Source organism: Canis lupus, chromosome 26 (assembly GCF_011100685.1).
Source record: "Canis lupus familiaris isolate Mischka breed German Shepherd chromosome 26, alternate assembly UU_Cfam_GSD_1.0, whole genome shotgun sequence".
NCBI lineage: Eukaryota > Metazoa > Chordata > Mammalia > Carnivora > Canidae > Canis > Canis lupus.
Window position 1 is genome coordinate 36,358,645 of NC_049247.1, and position 25,372 is coordinate 36,384,016.

General features: G+C 40.1%; 1 protein-coding gene and 1 long non-coding RNA gene across 5 annotated transcripts in view; one reads left to right on the forward strand and one right to left on the reverse strand.

The window, feature by feature from the left end:
- Nucleotides 1–25,372, reverse strand: part of PRKG1 (protein kinase cGMP-dependent 1) — a 1,199,428-nt gene that overhangs the window by 362,000 nt on the left and 812,056 nt on the right. The gene's annotated exons all lie outside the window — the stretch shown is intronic.
- On the forward strand, nucleotides 556–25,177 carry LOC111092581. 2 transcript variants are annotated; one of them, XR_005379538.1, is made up of 5 exons: nucleotides 556–841; nucleotides 3,315–3,509; nucleotides 14,348–14,440; nucleotides 24,915–24,974; nucleotides 25,082–25,177. It is a non-coding gene; the product is annotated as an uncharacterized LOC111092581 (long non-coding RNA). The 2 variants fall into 2 exon arrangements; XR_005379537.1 differs by lacking the exons at nucleotides 24,915–24,974; nucleotides 25,082–25,177 and adding an exon at nucleotides 15,330–15,577.

Genomic DNA, 25,372 nt, shown 5'->3' on the forward strand with positions numbered 1-25,372 from the left:
CTCATATAGATGCGATTTTATAATATTGGTCTTTTTGTGACGGGCTTCATTCACTTAATGTTTTCAAGGTTCATCCATATTATTCCACGTATGGTTTAACCTCTCCCCCGATGGTTTTCATGTATGGCAAGGACGATGGCTTGACCAATCCTTTTCAGTTACTATGTGATCATTTCAAATAACCACTAAGAATCACAAACCTAGTCCAGTTTATTTTCTGAAGTACAGCCAACCTGTTCCACCTATGTCCTATTATTTTATATTACTGTGCTATGTTATTTTGCTGTGCTATGTTACTATGTTTTAATTTATTGTAGTGAGAGCACTTAACATGAAATCTGTCCTCAACTAATTCTTTAGTGTATGACACATTGTTCTTAACTATAGAAATAATATTGCACAGCAAAACTGGAGAGCTTATTCATCTTTCTTAACTGAAATTTTATGCCTGCTGATTAGAACTCTCCATTTTCCCTCTGTCCTAGCCCTTGGCAACCACCGTTCCACATTCTGATTCTATGAATTTGACTATTTTAGTACCTGATAGAAGTGGAATCATGCAGCCTTTGTCTTTCCATGATTGGCTTGGTTCACTTAGCTCAATACCATCGAGCTTCCTCCGTGTTGGTGCCTATTGCTAGACTTCCTTTTTCTTTTTAAAGCTGAACCATATTCCACTGTGTGCATCTACCAGTTTCTTTATCCACTCACCTGTCAAGGGATTTTTAAGTTGTTCCCACATCTTGGCTATTGTATCTAGTGCTGCAACATGGGAGTGTTATCTCTTTGAAATCCTGATTCTCTTGGATAAATGCCCAGAAATACGATTGCTGGATCTAAGGTAGTTCCTTTTTTTTTTTTTTTAAACTTTTTGAGGAACCTCTATACTGTTTTCCATAGCAGCAACACCATTTTGTATTCCCTTCACAAAATCTGTCCACATCCTTGCCAACACTTTTCTTCCTTTCTGATAATAGCCTTCCTGACAAGTGTGAGGAGATACCTCATTGTGGTTTGGATTTGTCAGTCTGAATTCCCATATGTTTGTGTCAACTTCTTTAAGACTCAGCTCAGAGATTTCCAGGAAATGGTCCCCGATAACTTTCTTTATCTCAGTATGACTCCCTCCCTCCCTCCTGAACAGCACCTGCCACCCTTGTGTTATAACCAGGTACTGAAATATCTTCCCCCCTCCCACTAACATAATAATGCATCAAAACCCCTACCGTGCAACAGTTAATAGCAGGGAATTTAGGATCAGGGATAAAAGCTGGTTTTGAATCCCAGTGCCCTCACTTCCAGCTATGTAACCACGGGCAAGTTATGTAATGCCAGCCAGCTTTAGGTGCCCCTGGTTGGTTTAGCCGGCAGGGCATGCAACTCTTGAGATCTCACAGTTGTTAAGTTTGAGCCCCATGTTGGGTGTAGATATTACTTAAAAATAAGATCTTAAAAAAAAAACAAACAATAGGCTTTAGCTTTTTAAATCAGAATACAACAACAGAAGTTACTTAGCTCCTGGAGCGGTTGGATTAATAAGTATGAGCACTTAGCAAAGAAGCTAGTATCAGGCAAGCACCCAGTTAAAACGATCTACCATTTAGCTTACATAATACTACACTTAACATAGAGTGTGTCACGTAGTAGGTACTCAGAAGCATGCAAATCGAAGGAATATATGCAATGAAGCCAAATACGGTGAAGTGGTCGTGGTTTTGAGCCAGGGGTGCACCGTTTGCACAGTCCGAGGGCACTTGCCTGGGGATAAGTGGAAGGTGAAACTCAGCCCACCCCCTCTCTGCGTGTCACCCGTTTCACCCTGGGAGACACCACCTCAGCCCAGACAATGGGCTCCCTCTTATATTTCAAAACAGGTGCTTTATTTATGGCAACCCTGCTCTGCGCCAAAGATCTTCTGCTTGTTATATTTCAGAGACCACAGGAATATTTCCTTGAGGCTATTTACTCAAGAAAAATTCAGAAAAGAAAATTATTTATTGACCTCCAGAGTCTTCTTTAAAATCTCTTAGAATAGCTTTTGGGGAAAAAAGAATCCACTGAAGGGCTACTTTCAAAATCAGAACTAAGGTCACTCCGGTGCTTCTATCACAATGATCACGAGGAGGTGAGGCACTAATGACACACTTTATTAAATTACCTCTGAAATGCCTAATAGTATCCATCCCTGTGGCAAACTTGGAGGATCAGAGTGTACCTTATCTTTGCTCTGTAAATCTTACAACAGCCTGTGCCTGAGCAAAAATATCATCGGATGGGTTTTTATGGAATTCGACAAGTTATGTCCGATTGTTAAGACGAAAAAGCAGCATATAACCTTTTAAATGTTTAATGTACTAATGATAATCAGCCTAAAAGTTTCTGCCCAGAGAGTCTACTCAATCTTTTGAATCTTGGGAGGTGTTATTCCTTGTCCCCAGAGGCTACGCCTTCCCTTTTAGCAGAGCTTCTCCACAAGACGCCCCTGGCATGTGGCTATGATGCATCTTCACTCTACAGCAGGGTCCTGTGTCGTGCAGAACACTTAGCATCTCTGGTTCCTACCTGTGAAATGTCATGGGGACAAGCCAACAACCTCTAGGGGTGATACCACCCAAGATTTAGAATCATCACTCTATAATTTCATAATGTTCCCGTTTACCAGTTGAGTTTGTGAGTCGTTCTGCCTGAAACCTCAAAATCCTGGTGACTTGCTCCAATTTCCATCTCCCAGGGGCTGGATACCTATTACCTGGTAACTGCAACACTGAACAGCCATCTATGTGGAGTGCTTCTGGAGCTTAGCTGCTTGTGCGTAGACAAACGGAATGCAGGACTCTGCACCCTTGGTTTATGGCTGCTTCCAAAACCATTCTATTTAACACACGGTCTCTAAAATATGTTAATAGACATTCCACACAAGAAGGATTCCATAGATGAATGAGGAAATTCTGAGCTATAGAGATTTAAAAATCTTCTTTACGTATCAAGGTCTTTATTTAAAAAAAAAAAATACTAGAAAGTTAACTGGGAAGGGAAAAGAGTATCGCCCAACTTTTTCAAAAAGGTAATCCCTTAATTCAAGATTATCTATTAATTTATTGAGTAACTAAGTATCCACGCTACATAGTTTGGAATCATAAGTTTATATTAAGGTGATGGAATTCATGAGTCCCTAGGCTTGACATACAATAGACTTTACCATGGTCTCATGGTGAGTCGCTCATTTCCATGATGAAACTCAGTCATAATCTTCTCTGAAAGCCTACACTGCCATCTCCCTAATCTCCCCCTTGTCTTTATCCCACAATGTGTAGACTCTGCAGACACATCTACAAAGGCAGACGGTCTGGATGTCTCTCATCTGTGCTCCTGAGGTGCCCTGTGTCTACCTCCATGATAGCGATTCTAGGTTTATGCTCATCAGTTTATTTATCTGCCTCACTCGAAATTCAGCAAACCACAGCCCACTGGCTCACCACCTATCATTGGACGTCAGATCTTAATAGAAGGTAGTCATGTTACTAGTGTAAAGATTCTCTCCAGCTGCTTTCATGACATGATGGCAGAGTAGATGCAACAGAGTCTGTATGGTCTGCAAGCTGAGAGTAATTACTATCTGGCTCTGTAAGGGAAAGTGTACCAACCCCTACCCGAGTCTATTAGGATCTTGAGGTCAAGTATAGTGTCCAACTCCTCCAGCTTAGTGTCTGGCAAATGGCAGGCGCTCAAAGTTTGTGGAATAAAAAAAAATGTTTTACCTTTCAAAAATCAATCCAAGGGTATCTGTAACTGTTTTAATAAAACAGAAGGGATGGAACAGTCAAGCCAGGTCACAGAGCCAAAGATCTTACTAAATGTTGTTTTTTACGTTGACTTGGAAATACAGATTAAAAGAAAGTTAACTCTTAGTAAATACAAACCCTCATTTAGAAGTCTATAATCTAAGTAGAGAACAGGATTCAAAGGTCACTCTGTAGAACATCTTTTACATATGAATTCTTGATACAAATTCTCTCCCAATATCATTTTGAATTTTTCAAACAAAACCTCTACTTTTTCCTCTCAGGAAATAATTTCTGAACACAATTGTTTAACAAGTGCCTCTTTCTGGAATGCAAGCAAAATGGTCTTTTGTTTTATTCCATATCACTCTTAAATCCATTCTTTACCATGAGATTTTCTTTTTTGATTTCATAGTAAAATTTTAGAAAGCATAAGAATGTGGAGAAGTAAACCTCCATTCTCAAAAAACCATGGCAATTTATTGGAACCTTTGATAAAGTAGTTTTGCTATTAAGGATTGAAAGTCAATAAAAGAGTAAAATTCATGACTTTTAAGAGTTTCACCTTAATTATAAAGCTTAATCCTAGTTCTACCATCTAATCCTGGGTAAAGTTATATGACCCATATATTAAAACTTTTAGCAGAGGATTTAGCACATAGCATACACATAGTATTATTGTTATTATTGCTCACATTTTAAGTGGCTTCATACATACCACAGTTAAGAGTGGTTATCAAGCACTTGTATATCAAGTGCTTTTCTTCCTTTAACAATAATTATAACCATCACTAACATTTATTCATCATAATCGGTGACCTGCTCTCCTGCTAACAGCTTTACAAACTTTATTTAATTCATGAACAACGCACCTTCTACCAAAAAAGATATAAAACAATTTATACAACGGTGTATGTTCCTTCGATTATCCTAAGTATTAACTTTCAGACAAGCTAGTAACAGCTTAATCCTAAATTGACGCATACTTCCTCAATTTATTATGTGACCAATTGAATAAATGCCATGTAGGACATTTTTGCAGTTGGGCAATGGACTATATAAACTGACAAATTAGTTTATCCTATGATATCTGTTAAGCAATGATGGGTCAATATATTATCTCTTCAGATTTGCATTTTGATTTCTGAGCATCATCCAAAGGAGTGACTTGGATAAGACATGCGGGAATTTGAGAAGATCAATAAGAAAGATGAGAATGGGTGCTGAGTAGAGGGCCCTCTAAATCTATCAGGGCTCAAAGAAATAAATTGACACAGCAGTAAGCATAAGAGAATCAATTATTTTGGGGGAAAATTAGGTCACTCTCACTCTCACTTTATAACAGCAATTAAAGTACCATTATATTTTATTATCTTTATATGTTTAATAATTTTAGCTCAGACTTCACATATTTTTGCAATTGTTAAAATTTAAGTTTGTTATTTTAACAACAATCATAAATGTGAGAGGCCTATAAGATGATATTAAATGTCAAATCAAACTTAATGGTATCTTTTTAAGATATGACCATATGTCTACATTCCCAGCATTTTTTAAATTAGTTCTTAATATGTGCTAAGCACAGTATAATAATAAGTCTCAGCCATGTTGCTTAGTAACCATGCAACTTTGAACAAGTTAATTAACCTGAGTCTGTTTTCTCAGCAGTGCAATGGAGATAATAGAGTTTTATATAAACTAACTTACTTTACTCTTCAATCATTCTTTAGATTCTCTCATTATCCACCTCATGCACACAAAAAGATGGGACCTAAGACCACTCACAAATAACTTTATCTCTCTGGGTCTAAGTGAAAGAACCTGGATTCAAATCCAGAGCTGGTGCTTCTGTGGAAATTCGGCCAACTAGTGCCTGGAATTCATTTGCCAAAAACTCAGATTGTTGACCCAGTACACCTTGGAAAGTTAAACATAAGTTTGACACTATCACTATGTCTGCCGCCACCCTTCCCCCACATTTTATGTTCCCCTGCTGTTTACAGTGAAGCTACCATTAGAACAGCCAGTGGCCCTTTCAGTAAGTGAAGCTGCTTCTATTATCAACCTACAAATGTTCCAGGGGTAGAGAAGTAAATCTACCAGGTGGCAAGGGTCATGAAATCCTGGGCCATAGTAGTAGTAATGCTTTTGGCTGACATGTCAGAGTACAGATTGCTGGAAGACAAGATGTATACTTTTCCTTGATTAGACTATTTTATTGCCAATACTTTTAGTTGGACAAATCTAAGTTGTCAAACAGATGCCAATAAACTCTTTGATTTTTTTATATGATCTAGCTACACAGAGCTTTAGCAAAAGGCAGCCTATTAGTGCCAACACTCCCCTGACTTCAGACTGATTTGAACCTTAACCTATATCTCCAACAACTAAAGTGTAATTAACATCCGCAAATTGACATGAAAAACCAAACCATCTCACACAAGAAGTACTACAAATTCATAGGCCCCCAAAATTTGTTTTAAAAAACCCTTCAAGAAAATGTACAGGTACAAATTCTAATAGTTCCACTTTTGGATTCTTAAATGGTTCAGATTAAGTGACAAAAGTTGATATTCTAAAAGGCTGCAGTGTTGGCTTGAAGATGGCAGAGGAGGACACTGAGGTCTCTTCATCAAGGATACAACTAGATAACCTCACAAGCCTAAATAACCCAGATAACAGCCCAAAGACCGGCAGAATGAAATTTACAACCAAAGGTGAGAAGAGGCCACATGGAAGAATGTAGGAAGGGTGAAAATGCAATTTGAGACCTAAACAGACTGTGGCCAACCACACATAGGAGGGAGCCTGGAGTGTGGTGGAGGATGAGAAACAGACTATCACACCAGGGAGCCTGCCCAGGGAATACAAACCCCCACAGCATTTGGCTCTGAAAGTGAGAGTGGCCAAATTTTGTGACTTCTTAGAACCAGCGTGACTTAAAGTCTGGAATTCTAAAAATCAGCAGGCTTAGCTCTGTGACTTAGAGGGACTTAGAAAGCTGAGTCCCTGCCCTTAAAGAGACAGCACACCAAACAGTCCCTCAGATACAGCATATATACAGCAGTTTAAAAAACCCTGGGGGCAAATGGGGGAGTGATTTAGTCATCACAGGGCAAGTTCTGGGGAGGCAGGGATCTCAGAGAGACCCCTTCAGGAACAGAGGAGCTGGCAAGGCTCCATTCCCTCCCCTGTTCCCCCAGCATAAACAACAACCACCTGCAGGAACCAGTACAATGTCCATACCTGGTACCTAACTTGCTTCCAACAAGCGCCACCCCATGGCCTTGCCCATGCACTTGGGTGGAGTCCGCTTGCCAGTCACACTCACCTCAGTGCTGCTACTGCGGTCTACTTCCCTTCTGAAAACCAGGCAGACCTCACTAGCACCACTGCTCCCAACCCACACATTCTGCAAGGTTTTGCTCCTGGCAGCAGCTGTGGCTGTAGGTGCTACAGAAGCCTGAAGTACACCTTGTTTTAAAGTGTACACCCCACCCATATGCACTTAGCAGACCTACACGGGCCAGCTTAGTCCTGGCAATGGCAGTTTCATGTCTCATTTAGCAAGCAGACTAGTGTGTATCTTATTGAAATTCACCCCATCCCAGCCAGGGACCAAAAGCTGCCCATAACAGGAACAGAGCCACTGCAAATGACTGGAGTGGAGGAAAAAAACAGCCAGAGCACAATAGGGCACACACAACACACATAGGAGACACTGCCTGAAGCACCAGGTCTTAAGGAACAATGGACACTGGGCTGCCAGTTACTAAAGGGTCTCTTTATAAGGTCATTACCTTAACTAAATGAGAGAACCAATAAGTCAACCTGCTGATGTTAATATACTTTAGTTATTGGAGATTAGGTTAAGGTTCAAATCAGAGTCTGAAGTCAGGGGAGTGTTGACACTAATGGGTGCCTTTTGCTAAAGCTCTGTGTAGCTAGGTCATAAAAAAAAATTCAAGATCAGGAAGTGTAGATGACCTTCCTAACAGAAAGAAACACAGAAAATAGACACAGAGTTAGACAAAATGAGGAGACAAATATGTCCTAAATAAAAGAATGGGATCAACCCAGAGCAAGAGCCCTAAGTGAAACACATAAGTAATATGTCTAATAGAAAATTTAAAGTAATGATCATGAAGATACTCACTGGACTTGAGAAAAAGAGCGAAAGACATGAGTGAGACCCTCAACAAAAAGATAGAAAACATAAAAAAAGAACCAGTATTAGATGAAGAACTCAATAAATGAAAGCAAAAATACTCTTGATGGAATAAATAGGCTCGAGGAAGCAGAAAAATATAATGACCTGGTAGAATAATGGAAAGTAATCCAGCTGAGCAAGTAAGATTAAAAAGAGTAATGCAAATTGAGACAGTCTTACGGAGCTCAGTGACTCCATCAAGTATAGTAACATTTGCATTATACGGATCTCAGAAGAAGAGAGAAAAGGGCACATAAAATTTCTCTGAAGAAATAATACCTGAAAACTTCCCTACTCTGGGCAAAGAAATAAAATCCCATACCCCAGAGGCACAGAGATCCCCTCTCAAAAATTCAGTCTAAGGAAGGCCATAGCAATACACATGGTAATTAACATGGCAAAAAGTAATAATAAGAAAAAAAAAATTAAAAGCAGCTAGAGGAATTTACATACAAGGGAAACCTTAGAGGCTAGGAGCAAATTTTTCAGAAGAAACTTTGAAGGCCAGAAGAGAGTGGCATGATATATTCAGAGTGCTGAAAGGAAATAGAGAATACTCTATCCAACAAGGATATCCTTCAAAATAGAAGAAGAGATAGAGTTTCTTAGACAAACAAAAACTATAGGAATTCATGACCGCTAACCAGCTATCTAAGAAACATTAAAGGGGATTATTTGATTGGAAAGGAAAGACCCTAAGTGAGAGCCACACAAGAACAGTAAAAATAGTATTTATGTAAAAATCAGTCAAAGGATTCAGAAAATAAAAGGATATAAAATATGATATGACATATCTAAAATGTGTTGGGAAGAGAGGTAAAGAATGGGTTCAATCTCAAGCACTCATCAACTTAAGATAGATTGCTATTTGCAAAAGGTGTTCTATACAAACCTAATGCTAATCACAAATCAAAAATCAGTAATAGATATGCAAAGAATAAAGAGAAAGGAATCCAAGTATATCAGAAGCCAGCAACCCATGAAAGAGAGCAAGAAATGATCAGAGAAAAGCAACAAAAATAACAACAAAACAAGAAAATAGGAATAAATATATATTTATCAATGATTACTTTGGATGAAAATGGAATAAATGCTTCAATCAAAAGGCACAGAGTGACAGTGTGGATAAAAAAAAAAAAAAAAAAAAAAAAAACAAGACCTATCTCTATGTTGCTTACAAAAAAAATCCATTTCAGAATGAAAGATGCACACAGATTGAAGGTGAGGGGACTAACTTTAAAAAAAAAAAAAGTGAGGGGACGGAAAAATATTTATCATGCAAAAGGATGTCAAAAGAAAGTCAATTTATCAATATTCATATCAGAAAAAATAGACTTTAAAACAAAGACTGCAACAAGAGACAAAGAAGGACGTTATATAGCAATGAAGAGGATAATCTAACAAGAAGATATAATAATTGTAAATATGTACCCAACATGGGAGCCCCCAAACACATAAAATATTAACAAAAAGGAACTAATTGATAATACAATAATAATAAAACACCTAATTTACACAATGAATATATCATCCAAACAGAAAATCAACAAGGGAACAGTAGCTTTGAATGACACGCTGGACCAGACTGCATAGACATATTCAGAACATTTAACCCCAAAACACCAGAATACATTTTTTTTCCAAATGTACATGGAACATTTTCCAGAAGATATCACATATTACACAAAACAAGTCTCAACAAATTCAAAAAGGCTGAGGTCATACATCTTTTCTGACCACAATGCTATGAAACTAGAAATCAACCACATGAAAAAATATGGAAAGAGCACAAATATATGGAGGTTAGATAACATGTTACTAAACAATGAATGGGTCAATCTAGAAATCAAAAAAGAAATAAAGCATATGGAAACAAATAAAAATGAACAGAATGGTCCAACACCTCTGGAATTCATCAAAAGTGATCCTAAAGAGGAAGTATATAGCAATACAGGCCTACCTCAAGAAGCAAGATAGATCTCAAATGAGCAACCCATCTTATACACCTGAAGGAGCTAGAAAGATAATGAACAAACCCTAAAGCCAGCAGAAGGAAAAAAAAAAATCCAGAAATAATTGATAGAAACTAAAACAACAAAACAATAGAACAGAGCAATAAGAGCTGCTGGTTCTTGGAAAAGATCAACAAAATTGACAAACCTCTAGCCATGCTCATAAAAAACAAAACAGAACAAAAAGAAACAAAATCAAACACACCCCCACACACAAAAATCACAAATGAAAGAGAAATAACCACTATCACCACAGAAATACAAACAGTTTTAAGAGAATGTTATGAAATACTATATTTCAATAAATTGGAAAACCTAGAAAAAAATGGATGAAACATGTAACTTCCCAAAACTGAAGCAAGAAACAGAAATTTGAACAGACCAATTACTAGCAATGAAATTGAATCAGTAATAAAAATAATAAATAAACAAAAAAACTTCCAACAAACAAAAGTCTAGGACCAAATGGCTTTGCAGGTGAATTCTACCAACATTTAAAGAAAAGTTAATGCCTATTCTCAAACTATTTCAAAGAGAGAGAGAGAGAGAGAGAACTTCTAAGTTCATTCTATGAGGCCACTATTACCCTGATACCGAAGCCATATAAAGACACCATAAAAAAAGAAAACTATAGGCCAATATCTCTGATGAACACAGATATAGAAATCCTCAACAAAATTCTAGCAAACTGAATCCAACAATACATTGAAAAAAAAATAACACTCACCATGATCAAGTGGAATTTATTCCTGGGATATAAGGGTGGTTCAGTATTTGCACATCAATCAGTGTGATACATCACATCAATAAGAGGAAGGATAAGAACCATATTATCCAGGGATCCCTGGGTGGCTCAGTGGTTTAGCACCTGCCTTTGGCCCAGGGTGTGATCCTGGAGACCCGGGATCGAGTCCCGCATCAGGCTCCCTGCATGGACCCTGCTTATCCCTCTGCCTCTGTCTCTGCCTCTCTATCATAAATAAATTTTAAAAATCTTTAAAAAAATATCTTTAAAAAAAAGAACCATATTATCCTTTCAATAGGTGCAGAAAAGAGATTTGACAAAGTTCAACATCCATTCATGATAAAAACTCTCAACAAAGTAGGTTTAGAAAGAACATACCTCAACATAATAAAGGTTTAGTATGAAACTCCTACAGTAAACATCATATTCAATGGGGAAAAACTCAGGAACAAGACAAGGATGTCCCTAAGGTCAGGAACAAGACAAGGATGTCCATTCTCACCACTCTTATTCAACATGGTACTGCAAGTCCTCACCCCAGTAATCAGAGAAGAAAAATAAAAGACATCCAAAGGAAGAAGTACAACTTTCACTATTTGCAGATGACATATTATCTATAAAAAAGAAAAAAACCTAAAGACTCCACCAAAAACTATTAGAACTGATCAATGGATTCAGTAAAGTCACAAAATCAATATACAGAAATGTGTTGTATTTCTGTGTAGTAATAATCAAGTAGCACAAAGATAAATTAAGAAAACAATCCTACTTAAGTTGTACTAAAACAGTAAAATATCTAGGAATAAACTTAACCAAGGAGGTCAAAGATCTGTACTCTGAAAACTATAAAACATTGATGAAAGAAATTGAAGGTGACACAAAGAAATGGAAAGATTTCTATGCTCATAGGCTAGAAAAATTAATACTGTGAAAATGTCTGTATTACTCCAAGAAATGTACAGATTTAATGCAATCTGTATCAAAATATCCACAGCACTTTTCATAGAACCAGAACAAACAATCCTAGAGTTTTTATGGAGCCACGAAATCCCAGAATCGCAGGATTGATTTGGAAAAGGAAGAACAAAGCTTGGGGCACCACGATCAGATTTCCAGTGATGTCACAAAGCTGTAGTAATCAAAACTGTATGGTATTGGCACAAAAATAGACGCATAGAACAGAATAGAGAGCCCAGAAATAAATCCAGTTATATGATCAACTACTCTTTGACAAAGGTGGCAAGACTACGCAATGGGAAAAAGGAAGTCTCTTCAACAGTGTTAGGAAAACTGGTCAGCGACATGCAAAACAAGGAAACTTGACTACTCTCTTACATCATACAGAAAAATAAACTCAAAATGGATTAATGACCTAAAAATGTGAGACCAAGAACCATAAAAACCCGAGAAGCGAGCACAGGCTATAATTTCTCTGACATCGGCTGTATCAACATTTATCTAGATAGGTCTCCTGAGGCAAGGGAAACAAAAGCAAAAGTAAAAACTGCAAGACCACATCAAAATAAAGAGCCTCTGCCCAGCAAAGGAAACAATCAACGCAACTAAAAGGCAACCTACTGAATAGGGAAAGACATTTGCAAATGACACATCCAATAATTGGTTCACATCTGAAATATATAAAGAACTTCTACAACTCAATACTCAAAAAACCGCCCAAATAATCCAATTAAAAATGGGAAGATTACAGGAACAGACATTTCTCCAAAGATGACACCCAGATGGCCAACAGACCTGAGAAAAGATGCTCTACATCACTGATCAGGGAAATGCAAATCAAAACCACAATGACATGTCACCACACACCTGTCCGAATGGCTAAAATCAACAACACAAGAAAAAAAAAAAAACAGGTGTTTGCAAGGATGTGGAGAAAAAAGAACCCTCTCGCATTGTTGGTGGGAAGGCAAACTGCTGCAGCAGCGGTGGAAAACAGTATGGAGGGTCCCTAGAAAGTTAAAAATAGAGCTACCCTAAATCCAGTCATTGCACTACTAGTGATTTACCCCCCAAAAATATCAAAACACTAATTCGATGGGAAACATGCACTTGTGTTTACTGTGATATTATTTACCATAAGCCAAATTATGGAAACAGCCCAGGTGTCTATCAATAGATAAATGGATAAAGATGTTGGGTGCGTGTGTGTGTGTACACACCTACATAGATACAATGGATTACTCAGCTAAAAAAAAAATGAAATCTCGCCATTTGCAGCAACATGGATGCAGCTAGAAGGTATCATGCTAAATGAAATAAGTCAGCCAGAGAAAGACAAATACCACATGATTTCACTCATACGTGGGATTTAAGAAACAAGTGAACAAAGTAGCAAAGGGTGGGGGGTGGGGAGAGAAAGAAACAAAGCAAGACTCTTAACTCCAGGGAACACATGGATGGTCACCAGTGGGGAGGTGGGTGGAGGATGGGGGAAAGAGTCCAAAGGGAGTAAGAGTACACCCGTCACAATGAGCGCTGCGTAAGGTGCAGAATTATTAAATCACTCTCGTGGACATCTGAAACTAACACAATGCCGTAGGTGAACTACACTGGAATCTAAAACTTCATTAAAAAAACACTAATTTGAAAAAAAAAAATAGATCATGACAATCTCATAATAACATCTATATAATTCATGTTGTCAAGGAGTAAGTTTGGGTTCTTTCTTGCTCTGTGAAGAGCTGTAGCTTTGGAACACACTGAGAAATCTCACCTGGGCAGTTAACCTATACACGCGATGCCATAGGCTCTGTGGCGCTGTGCTGAGTTTTGACAATTCAGAAGGACCAAAAAAAAAAATAAAAAAAAAAAAAAAACAGACTCACGAGCTCAGGGAACTTATGGAGATGGAGAAGTATTAGACATTCAGAACTGGGATGGATTCTTATAAAAGAAGTAACCATATGGTTTGGGAGCAAGGAGGAAAGAAAACACGTGCCCAGGTTCAGGATGAGAGAAGAGGTCAAGAAGAGAACTAGGCCGACGAGGAAGAAACAGATCATGGTTGGGCTTCAAAAGAGCAGAATGTGAGCATCCCTGGAACTAGGAACAGCACACCCCATGTGGGAACCACAGGTGACCTGATGTGGCTAGAGCGTAGGTATTGACAGGAGAGAATAAAAGGGGAGTCCAGGCAGTGGGGAGGTGTCCAGGCATGATGGGCCATGGCAGTGGTCACCTCAGGGCCAGAAGAACGCAGAATGGAAAGTGGATCCTGTAGATCCACGTAACATGGTCGTAAAATGTTTCCAGAGAGCTTATTAAAAAGCAAGTCCGTGATATTTTGCAGGAACCTTTGTCTGGTTTGATAAGAAAACACATTCTAAGGCAATTTCATTCTCTGCCGCTGTGACAATCTGCCATGGAAGAGCCGAGCAGCCTCATCCCACCCGTCCCCCTCGGCTTTGCTTTCCCTTTAGTATTAACAATGGCGACCCTCTAAGTCGTTATGCGCCTGGCAATGCTGTTTGTCCTTTCACACGTTAACCCGTTCTAACAACTTTATCTACACTAACATGGTAATTGTGGAAACTCCTGAATTACATGTGAAACAACTACCATCACGATGTCCATCTTACAGACGAGAAGAGTAAGTCATGGAGATGGGAAGAAACATGGCCAAGACCACGATGGCTTGTCAGTAGTGAAGCTGGAGCAATCGATGGAGATGCAGGTACGTCCCCAAGAGCCCGCTCCCCCCACACAGGGGAGTCTCAGTTCCTACATAGACGAGTCCATCAGTATCTCTGAGGTGAGCCCAAGAGAGATCCAAACTCCCCACCGCGCCTCCTCCATCAAGACGGGGAAGCTGATTCTCCTCTCTTTGAATCTAGGTTCACTTAGTGACTTGCTTTGACCCAAGAATGGGGTCAAAAAAACCAGTTCATGACCTAAGTGTTAAAGACCTTGACTCTTTTAAGCCAGCAGATAAGCTGTCACAAAGCTCAGCCTTGATTACTGTGGAGTGAGTGGTGGTTTGAAGAGAGATTCTGGAGGACACGAGGCCACCTTGGACATTCCAAATGGGGATGTGACCCCAATGACACCAAGGGGGGCATAGGATTGGACCAAGGAGTCCAGTCAACCCAGACAATCCTGAGAGGCCTGGGGTTTGAAGTCACTACATTTTGTGTGATTTAGGGCACAGAAATAATCTCGGTGACGGCGTATTTACTTGTCTCCTCTGTATATAAACTTGTGTCATAATCTATGACTCATTCACACAAAACTATCACTGCTACTGGCCAGTTTTTGGTAGAACATCCTAATTCTTATTATTTACATGAATGATATTTGGAAGTGGCAATGCTGCCTTTTTTTTCCCCCCCAAAAAAGGAAAGAACATTGGAGTTTCAGGAAATTGGTTTAAAAAAAAACAAAACAAAACAAAAAAAAACAACCTTTTTCTGTTTTAGAATGTCTTTTCTCCTAAGAAGTTTTTTTTTAATAATTGAGCACTATATATATATATATATATAGTTCAAAAACTATCTTATAGGTCTCAGTACTCATACATGCCCAAATATATATATATATATAAACCTGTTTATTTCCTCTGACAGTCTTAAGGCATCCTAGCACCTGGAAGGTCAAACGGACAAATGACAGGAAGATGATGAGGTCGTAGAGAGCCATAATCATACCTAAAAAGTTCCTATAAACACAACAGGCTCATTTCAAAGGACATTCATTACCTCAACCAATTCCATTTTGACACACAGACCTGCCAGTGGGAACATGCTGCCAATTTTCTCTCCGAGAAAACACCTGTGTCCTTTAAAAACTCCAAAACAACTCCGGGGGAAGTAAAAAAATGTTAATCCATCAAGTGGTTGTTTGGTTAATATGATAGTTTAATAGCACAGATGCAGTGCCGACTATTTGTTTCCTCTGCTAAGTGACAATGTCCTGCTCACCCCATGGGTGAAGTCATGATTACCTCTACCGTGGAGTCACATGAGGTTGGAACATACAAGGTATTTGAATTTACAGAAAATGCTGCTGATGGGACGGTACCCCACACTTAAAATGTCTTATAGGGATGCCTGGGTGACTCATTTGAGCATCTGACTCTTGAGTTCAACTTAGGTCATGATCTGAGTCCTGAGATGGAGACCTGTGTTAGGTCTGCACTCAGGGGGAGGGGGAGTCTGCTTGAGATTCTCTCTGCCTGTGCCCATCCCCCCCGTCCCACTCACATTCCCTAAAATAAATTTTTAATAAAAAAACTATCTTATAGGTCTCAGTACTCATACATGCCCAAACAGTGTGGAAGATTGGTAGGATGGTGCTCAGAAGGCTATTGGCATGAAGGATTGACGATGACCCCTCTCTGGGAGAAAATTCATCCTAAATAAAGCTATCAGAAGAGCCCAAAGCAATATCAAAGCCTCAATCAATAGAGGGAAAAACAAAACTGAGTACTATGTAGTATCAGCCATTTGGATAGTTCCTAGGGAGGGAGGAGCCAGCGATATAAACACCCCTTCTTCTATGTCACTTGTATCTTTCCACAATAAATCTTATAAGCTATCAGGGTATGAAGCAGGACAGGAGGGGATATCTCTAATAACATGAAACAGAAGGAAAGAGGCAATAATCTCCCATTTCAGCACCAAATACACAACGCATTTTTAGATACATGGAAGGAAATTGCGCTAAAAGTGCCAAACACCAGGCAGTAGTAGGAAGATTTCCTTATGATACCATTGGAGACACATCTTTGAGATTTCCAGATACAAGCAGGCAATTGGCAAGGGTACCGGGTTGGAGAGCAAGCCTCTACTGTCCTCCGCGCCTCCATTTGGCCCTCAGAACTTCAGCAGTCTCCACTTCTGACGAGAATAGATGGGGCCAGCAAGTCAGAGCTCATCGACCCCTTGGTTCTTAGTTACTAATTTACTTTCTGAAATGCATCAGGACATAGATCGATGATGAGATCTTCTCAAGGTAGATACTCTGGTGCTTTAAACTTAGGCATGAGGACTTTCCTGTTTATGATCCTAACAAAATGTTTTGCTCAACCTCGTAGAACCTCATGTCCTAAGCTGAGATGAGGAAGGAACCATGACTGAGAACCAGTGAAATGGTCACACGGCAGCACAGTGGTCACAGCACACATGGGCCCCAGGTGGGCCTCTGCCAACGCTTGTCCCTGTCACTTGACAGTTTTGGGACCCATCTGACTTATGGAGGGGATAGTGATAATACTGCTTAGTTCGTTAAATCGTCATGAGGGTCACAGGCAATAAGGTACTTCAAATGTGCTAGACATACAATAAATAATGAAAGCCTCCAGTCCAAAGTGCTTTCAATGTTTTGTGAGGTCCACAGTATCCAAAGGTGCTTTCCTAATAAATACTTCCCCCCCCCCCTTCTCTACGGGATTGTCTCAACCTCCAAAACGAGATGGAATTTACTTCCCCTTGGAGATGACTTGCCCTGATGAACTGAATGGCTGTGCCCGTTCTGGGGCCAGGTCCTAAGGGATCAGGGAACCTTCAGTGCCCACCCTCTTGGAACCCAACCACCCTAAGTGAGATTGCAGCCAGCAGGGGACCCCCAGCTGAGCTCAGAGCTAAATACTCCTACCAGAGGCAGCTGATATGCAGAGCGGAAGAGCCACCCACTGAGCCCAGCCAACACACATCATCGTGAGAAACAACAAATACACTATTGTTTGAAGCGTCTAGGATTAGAGATGGTTTTCTTTGCTGCAACAGATTGGTGCAACCGTCTATACAGACACATATGATCTGCTGCCACCAAGGTCACCAACCTCAACTCTTAACCCTCTCCCTCGTCCATGCCTGTACCAGCCACTATGACCTTTCCAGTTCTCAGATATACCATAGGGATTTAGGGGCTTCACACATACTTCCAGCAAGCTCCATCACCACTCACCGCCCCCCCCCCCCACCAGTGGGATCACACTAATTTGGCTTCTCATTTACTCTTACCAAAAAAGCCCTTCATTTTTTTCTTTATAGTATTTTTCATAATCATAACTGTGTAAGAGTTGTTTAATATCTATCTCCCTGTAGTCTGGAACTTTACTGAAGGTTCTGGGCACAAGGTCTTGGATCGACTGGATGCTCCATATGCACTGCTTGGATCAGTGAAGCAAGAGGTTGTTTGTGGTGGAGCCCAAAGTAAAACCAATGCCTCCGGACTCAAAATTCCTGGTCTTGTTCTTATCATGTGCCTTTTTCATTCCCTTTTGTTGGGACATCGGGGTGAGGTTTTATACCTTTTATATACATAAGACCTTTGTTTCCTGTTGAGGGAGGTACATTTCAAGTCATGCACACATGGCTCCAATAGCTCAGCTGGGTTGGTCACACAGAGGGAGACAGACTCAGAACTCAAGTAAAGAGAGACACTTCAGAGAAAGGGACTCATGGTAGCCTTCCTGTCTGCAGACAATCCCCTCCTGTCCACCTCAGGCCCTTAAAGCACTTGATACATCTACTACAACTTGGCACAGACAGACATGGATCCTGGTTGGGTACAGGTCTGTTTCCCAAGAGATAGGAGGATCTTCGAGGCCAGCAACTTACGTTCTCCATCCCAGGGTGACACCAACGTAGCTGAGCCCTGGAGTCAGCCCTGCACTCACCACTCACCCTGCCTTGTCTTGACACCAATCTCATGGTTGCACAGCACAAACAAAAGAAGGCTTATCAAAGAGTAAGAAGGTTACAAAACACGTGATGGTCCAGGTTGCTATTTTTTTTTTTTTAAGTCTAGATAATCTCATAGAAAGATTATAGCCAAAGATCTCAAAGATTATAGCCAAAGGCAATTTGTTTTTTAGATTTATTAGAAACAGAGAGAAAGACAGAGAAGGCACAGGCAACGGGGAGGGTCAGAGGGAGACAGAGAATCTCTAGCAGACTCTATGCTGAGCATAGAGTCCGACGTGGGGATTGATCCCAGGACCTTAGATCCCGACCTTGAGCCGAAACCAAGAGTCACATGCTTAACCAGCTGAGCCACCCAGGTGCCCCAATAGGAAATTTTTATCTACAAACTGATGTTGATTCTGGTTTCATTCCATCGCCTGCCTATACTCTTTGGATATCAACTGAAGAATTTAGGAGAGGACAACAACAACAAGAACACAGGCCCGGGACTCACTGCAGTTACAGGAAGGTCGGAAATGCTGCTTCCATGTGGGCCGCCCGTGGTAAAGTGATGAGACACCTCAATTGCTTCCAGAAGCCTGTTTCTTACAGAAGTGATTCCAGCCGTTTGTTTTGTCACTGAAGTCTATGAGTGTATGTGTCTGTTTTTCTACATGTTGCTTTCTCTTTGACAAAAACTCACTATGAAAGGCAGCCCCTTGGACTGAAGCTCATTTGGAATTCACCGAGGAGGCAGCTCTTGTCAGTATGGGAAGAAAGGAGGATGCCCTGTGTTAGGGAATAAATCCACCCATAGAACCTACAGGTATTTCCTTTCTGCTGATGCCCTGGGGAGTCATGACATTAGATGGGAGGTTGCTTCGAAGGAAGACCTCAAGAATTGAAGAGTTTTTATTTAAAAAAAAAAAAAAAAAAAAGGACTATACAGCCCAGTAGGATAATATCTTGGTGTTTTGATCACCAAAAAAAGTAATTTGGAGTGGTTGTAGGAAAGACAGCTAATTTACTATGAATATTTTCACTTACACACTTTCTATGCCTGTTATCCATTTGGTGGAGATTTGCCAATTACACGTGGAGAGAAGGGTTTTTGACAGGAGCATCAAAGCAAACGTATCTCTGCTCAACAAGGGATACGGAGTCAATCAGAAGGGCTCCAGAATCTTGAGTTGTTCACGCATAATCTACCAGTAAGCGATGCTAAATACACACGTGCTATGTTCTGGAGGTACGAGTGTCCCCCAGAATGCAGGTGCCAAAGTCCTAAAGCCCAGGGTGACAAGGGTGGAGTTCTTATGAATGGGACTCGTGCCTTTACAAAAGAGGTCCCAGAGAGCTCCCTCACCTCTTCCACCATGTGGGCAAGTGTGATGCGGAAGACAGCCCTCATCTGACCTCATATTTGGCTATAGTTGCCTGAAGAGGCTAAGACAAAATGTGTATGTGTACTTTTTTGATATTTATACATATTCAATATTTTATAAAGTATACTCTTTACTACAACATTGACATTTTTTACATCCCCCTGCATCATTTAAAAATGTACACTATGTACTTGGAAGCATGCTAAAAATGATTAAATCAAGAAGGGAATTATGTTATAGACTTTGAGGTGGAAAAAAATACAAGTACTCTAGAACAATTTCTCAATCCATGGTCATGATGAGCTCATGTCTGAAGGATTCATTGGTCCCTCAGCCACTGGAAAGGGACCACCCACCTGAAAATTCATCCTGTGACCCTCTAAGTGTGTTGTTGACCTAATTATGGGAAATGGTCATTTACCAATGTAATTCTAATCTGGCTGCTGTCACTGGGGGGTGGGAGGTCACAGTAAAAGATTGTCCCTCACAATTTATCTTTATGGAGAAGTTACTGCTTAGAATATAAAATGTAAGAACAGCAGCTCTTAAAAAGCATGACAAAAGTCCTTCAGAAGAAAAATCCCCCTGGCGTAATCTTTTAAAAATTGGTTTAATATTCTCTGCATTCCTGTGGCAAATGCTATTATGGAAAGATGTTTGATGGTCATGGGCCAGTGATTACAGAGATTGGGTGCTGGGATGATAAAGAAGTGGATTGTGTGGTTTTCGAAAAATACATATTTCACTTGGAAGCATGAGCTTTTGAAAACCACACTGAGTGAAGATATAAAAGGTAGGACCAAACATAAATTCTGATCAAAACAAAAATGCTCCTCAAGAAATGGTACCTGTCTGTAGTGATAAGCAGGGCACTAAGCGTGAGAGACCATCACTTGTTTATTTGGTGAGCAGATGTGGGAATCATACCAAAAAATCTGAAAATAGAGCTTTTTGGTTACTTTGAGTTGTTCAGGCAAAAATCTAGCCTGGCTCATAGCTGTTAATCACATTATTATATTGCTTTTGGCAGGCTGGTAACCCTGAAAAGAAAGATAAACTGTAGAATGAACCTAAATTAACAGAAAAAATACATTCTGCTGGAGTGTTTTACATGGTGGCTCCCCAGAAGCAAACCCCAGACAAGGATTGAGGGGTGAGCTGTTTGTGAGCTGATCCCAAGAACCCCTGGTGGGGGAGGAAGAGCAGCCCATGGAGGTTTTGTTATTAAGCTAGTTTCCATAGTGTGTAACTGGAGCTTGATCCTGCTGGGAAATACTGGAACCAACAGAGGACACCAAGTTATGGCCTAGAGCAATAGGCCATCCCACCCCAGGGGTGCTGGGCATCCACACACCAGCTCCTGCTGGTCTCTGGGTGAGGGCTGCTTCCAAAGGCATGCATTCCTTGGTGCTCGTAGCTTGCCACCGCAGGGGTAGGTGGGGGGGAGGACAGGGCACACTGTTGGCAAGAGAAAGAGGCCCACAGCCAAACACATGCAGGTGCAGGGGGTCAGAGGTAGAGGCCAGCGATGTGGGTGGGGTGCCGACGTCATTTGCTGTGCAAAGGGACTGGCTATTCCCAAGGGGAGGAAATGAACAGTAATTGCCCGAGTCCTCGTATCTAAGCAATGAAAGAACCCACAAACAAATCTAAAAAACCAAAATACCGAATGACATACCCTGGGAGCTCTGAGAAAGGTGTTAAGACACAAAAGTGTACATTTGAGCCATAAAGACGGTGACAAAGATTAGGCAGTTGCCTCCATCGTCTGATTTAAGAAACAGAAAGATCCATAAACCAAGGTATTTTTCTACTGCCTCGCTGTCCCAGTATCTACGTTTCCATTGGAGACTCAACACTTGGAGTAACCGACACTACCGTGTGCGTGTGGAGAACACACACGTGCAGATCTATGTACACAAATGTGCTCACCCATGGTGGAGGGAGTGTATATGAAGTTTAATCTTCCTTTTTTTTTTTTTTTTATAAGAGACACAAAGAGAGAAGCAGAGACATAGACACAGAGAGACATAGAGGGAGAAGAGAGAGAGAAGTAGAGACCTAGAGGGAGAAGCAGGCTCCCTGTGGGGAGCCTGATGTGGGACTTGATCCCAGGACCCCAGGATCATAACCTGAGCCAAAGGCAGACGCGCTCAACCCCTGAACCGCCCACGTGTCCTAATATGAAGTTTAACAAAATGTTTCAAAAGCCAAGTTTAGGTGTTTGATATATTCATATGATCATAAATTTTTTTTTTCACGAAACCTTCCAATATTTCTCATATTCACCAATAACTAGCTGTTACAGACTGAGAGAATGCATTTGCCCCCCCCCTACCCCGAAGCACAGCTTCGCCAACTCATGAATGTATCCAACACTCATCGACCCCAGGTAACAACTCAGTATCTCCAGTATTCCTAAAAATATAGTTGGAAGACAGAGCTGAATCTGATGCAGAATGGTTCTATTATTTGACGTGTCTTTCTTCTAATCAACCTGGTTCCCACAAAGCAGAAGTCCTAAGTGGGAGAGAAAAGGATTGTTAGGATAATTACCATTTTTGAGAGATTGTTTGGAAGACCTGGTGCTTTACGAGAGTAGAGACTCTGGGCCTGCCCTGTCCCCAGGATCTCCCAAGTGTCTGGCACACAATAGGAGCCCAAATGATATCTGCTTAATTATTAAATTAAATCACTAATTTCACATGGTCCTCCCAATTGGAATGTAAAGTAAATATTATTAACTTCATTTTACTGTAGGGAAATGGAATCAAAGAAACTGCATAATTATCCCCAGTGACAACCAGCTGGTTGGTGCTGGAGGTCTGTGCTTACAACCTGTTTTCTAGGAAGAAAAAAATGACTCTATTTCACCATATATATTTTTTATAATTTAAGCTATATATATTTTACCATAACTTGTTGGAGCTCATAATATCTTAAATCAGATGCTTTTTTGTAGGAAGTGGGTTAAAAGGCCTGGCAAAGCTCTATTTAGATGCTGGCAGACTTTGGAATTCTAACACTTTTTCTGAAGCATTCACATTCCAGATCCAAGTGAACACACCATTTGCTTCAACAACATGGTAGGTTTGCAGATAATGAATCTACGCAAAGATGGCGAAACTATTAAAATCACTTCGCAGTCAGGGGATATTTTGATGTTCTCTGTCCTGCTACTTCTGGGCTTTCCTGCTTTCTTGAATAAATTATCTAATTTCTACTTTTACTCTAAAGGCATTTTTTTAAGTTGAATATCCATGCATTTTTAATGAAACAACAGTCTGCTGAAGAATGCAAAAGGCAACAGTTTTATCTTGTTTCATAAGCACACAGATTGGTGGCAAAGGAAGAATCATATTCAGAAAAATTCCCCAGACAAGCTAAGCAAGATTGGGAATAGTCTCTATGGAACCAAGTTGCAAGGTTTGCCCAGTAACCAATATTTAGTGAATATGTCCTCCTGGCATTTGGGTTTGGAGTTAAACTTGGCTAACGTCTTCTCACAGACACGCTGCCCATGGACCTTCATTTTTCCAAGTAGCTACAACAGATGAACGAACCCTAGGGATGTAGGAGACTTGGGCAAACTTAATACAAGCAAGTGTGAGGAAGATAAAGGATTTGCTTCAAAAAAAATTATGCAGAGAAATGAGAATGTTTAAAAATCATGAATTATTCAATAATTATGGGAAGCATTTAAAATTTGTTGTTCTCAGGATTCTGTTACTTGTATTAATTTAGAATTTTTCAGGCTAGTAATACAGAGACACAAATGGATAATTATTTGGATAATTGTAGATGTCCAGTGAAAATACTCTTCAGCTAACTTGGAAAATAACCAGCTCTCACATCACCAAACTTGGCGCAGACTTTTAAGGATAGAAGTTGATTCTGTCCTAAAAAGTAATAATAACAACCAGAAAAGCAACTCCTGAAATTCAAAATAATTCCATAATCTTTCTCAACTTGTAACTATGGTGTTATACAATGAAAATAATCATTTTAAAATCCTCTAATATCACAAATTATAATATTAAGGTTGAATAATATTTATGTTTAATAAGGGAGAAAGGGAGATTGACATCTTTTTAAGTTCTAATCCTCATTATCAAAAATGAAAATAATCAGATATTTGAGATTACTAAATGTGAATTCTTGTTAATCAATACTTTACTGCATTTTCCTTAAAAAAATGTTACGGAAAGAACCTACTTAAAGAAGTAGATGCCAAAGAATATCGTAAAGAATCTGTATTCAACATTTTACTTTTGAATTAATTTTTTCAAGTGAGTGTATGATTATAGAAATGTACAGAAATATACAGATTCTGGCTCTAAAGAAATAGATATCCTATGTATTGTCAGTATTCAACCATTTTCACTCCAAACCCAATGATTTCATATGGTTCAACCTAGTACAAAAAGTTAATTCACTTTCTAGAACATCTATCAAACATCTGCTATATAGAATATTTGCTGTGGGAAATACAAAGAGTAATGAGACAGATAAAAATGTTACTTACATATAAGGATTTATGAGAAAGCGTGTGGCATCATAATATCGTGAAAACAACTACACTGATAAATCACTGATGCTAAGCTTTTTTTAAAACTTCTAAAGAATTTGAAAAAAAATTGTAAATCATCTGTTTTTTTAACTTTTGCCACACAGGATGAATGAGTGAAAAAGCTATCCCTCCACCAAAAGTTAACTGTCATCCTGTTAATAAGAAAACTGGTTTACTAGATGCCAAATGCGGGGCATACGTTGTCTCTCTTAATCCTACAGAAACTCTCCGAAGCTGGAAAAACACTGGTTTCCTAACCACCACCACAGCAGGGATGCCCTGCTTCCTAAGAAGCTTGGAGGGGACCACACTTGGGAAAGGAGTTTAGAATTGAGATGCAAATCCAGGGCAGAAATGAGGTGTGTAAGGCAAACAAAAGGGCCAGGAGTGACTAGCTAAGGTATTTGCAGGGCCCAATGCAAAATAAAAACACAGGGCTCCTTATTGAAAAAGCAGGGGGGAAAGTCCATTAGAAGGCACTAAACCATAAAGCTCATTTCTTTCTCCCCCACCCCTTTCTCTCCCTCCACTTAACAGTATTTCTTACTTAATGTTGCACTCCTTCAGGAGCAGAGATGCTCGTGGGCACCTGTACCACATACCCATGGACCATGACTCTGCACTCCGGTAAGCCACTGGTGGCCAGATCCATCCCCTCTTGTCAGGTGTCAGACTGACAACCATGCCTCATTTAGAGGCAGAGGGATCAAGTCAGATTTCTCCTCTTTCCACAGGCCCACCGCACCAACACGTGGGGTAACAAGGGACCGTAGCCTTTCTGCTGGGACGTATGGGAGCAGGGAATGGACAAGGAGTTCCTCCCTGCTGAGCCTCCATCAAATGTGCCTTGGCACTCAGAGTCTGGGGCTGGAAATGCACGTCCGTGCCCATCTCCTGCTGTGGGCAGTGGGCAACTATAGTCAGCAGTCAGGGAGTGAAGAGCAGAAGGGCTAGACTGGCCCCAAGGGAATGAGTGGCCCAGAACCAGTTCTGGGGATATGGGGCACAGAGACACAGAATTACTC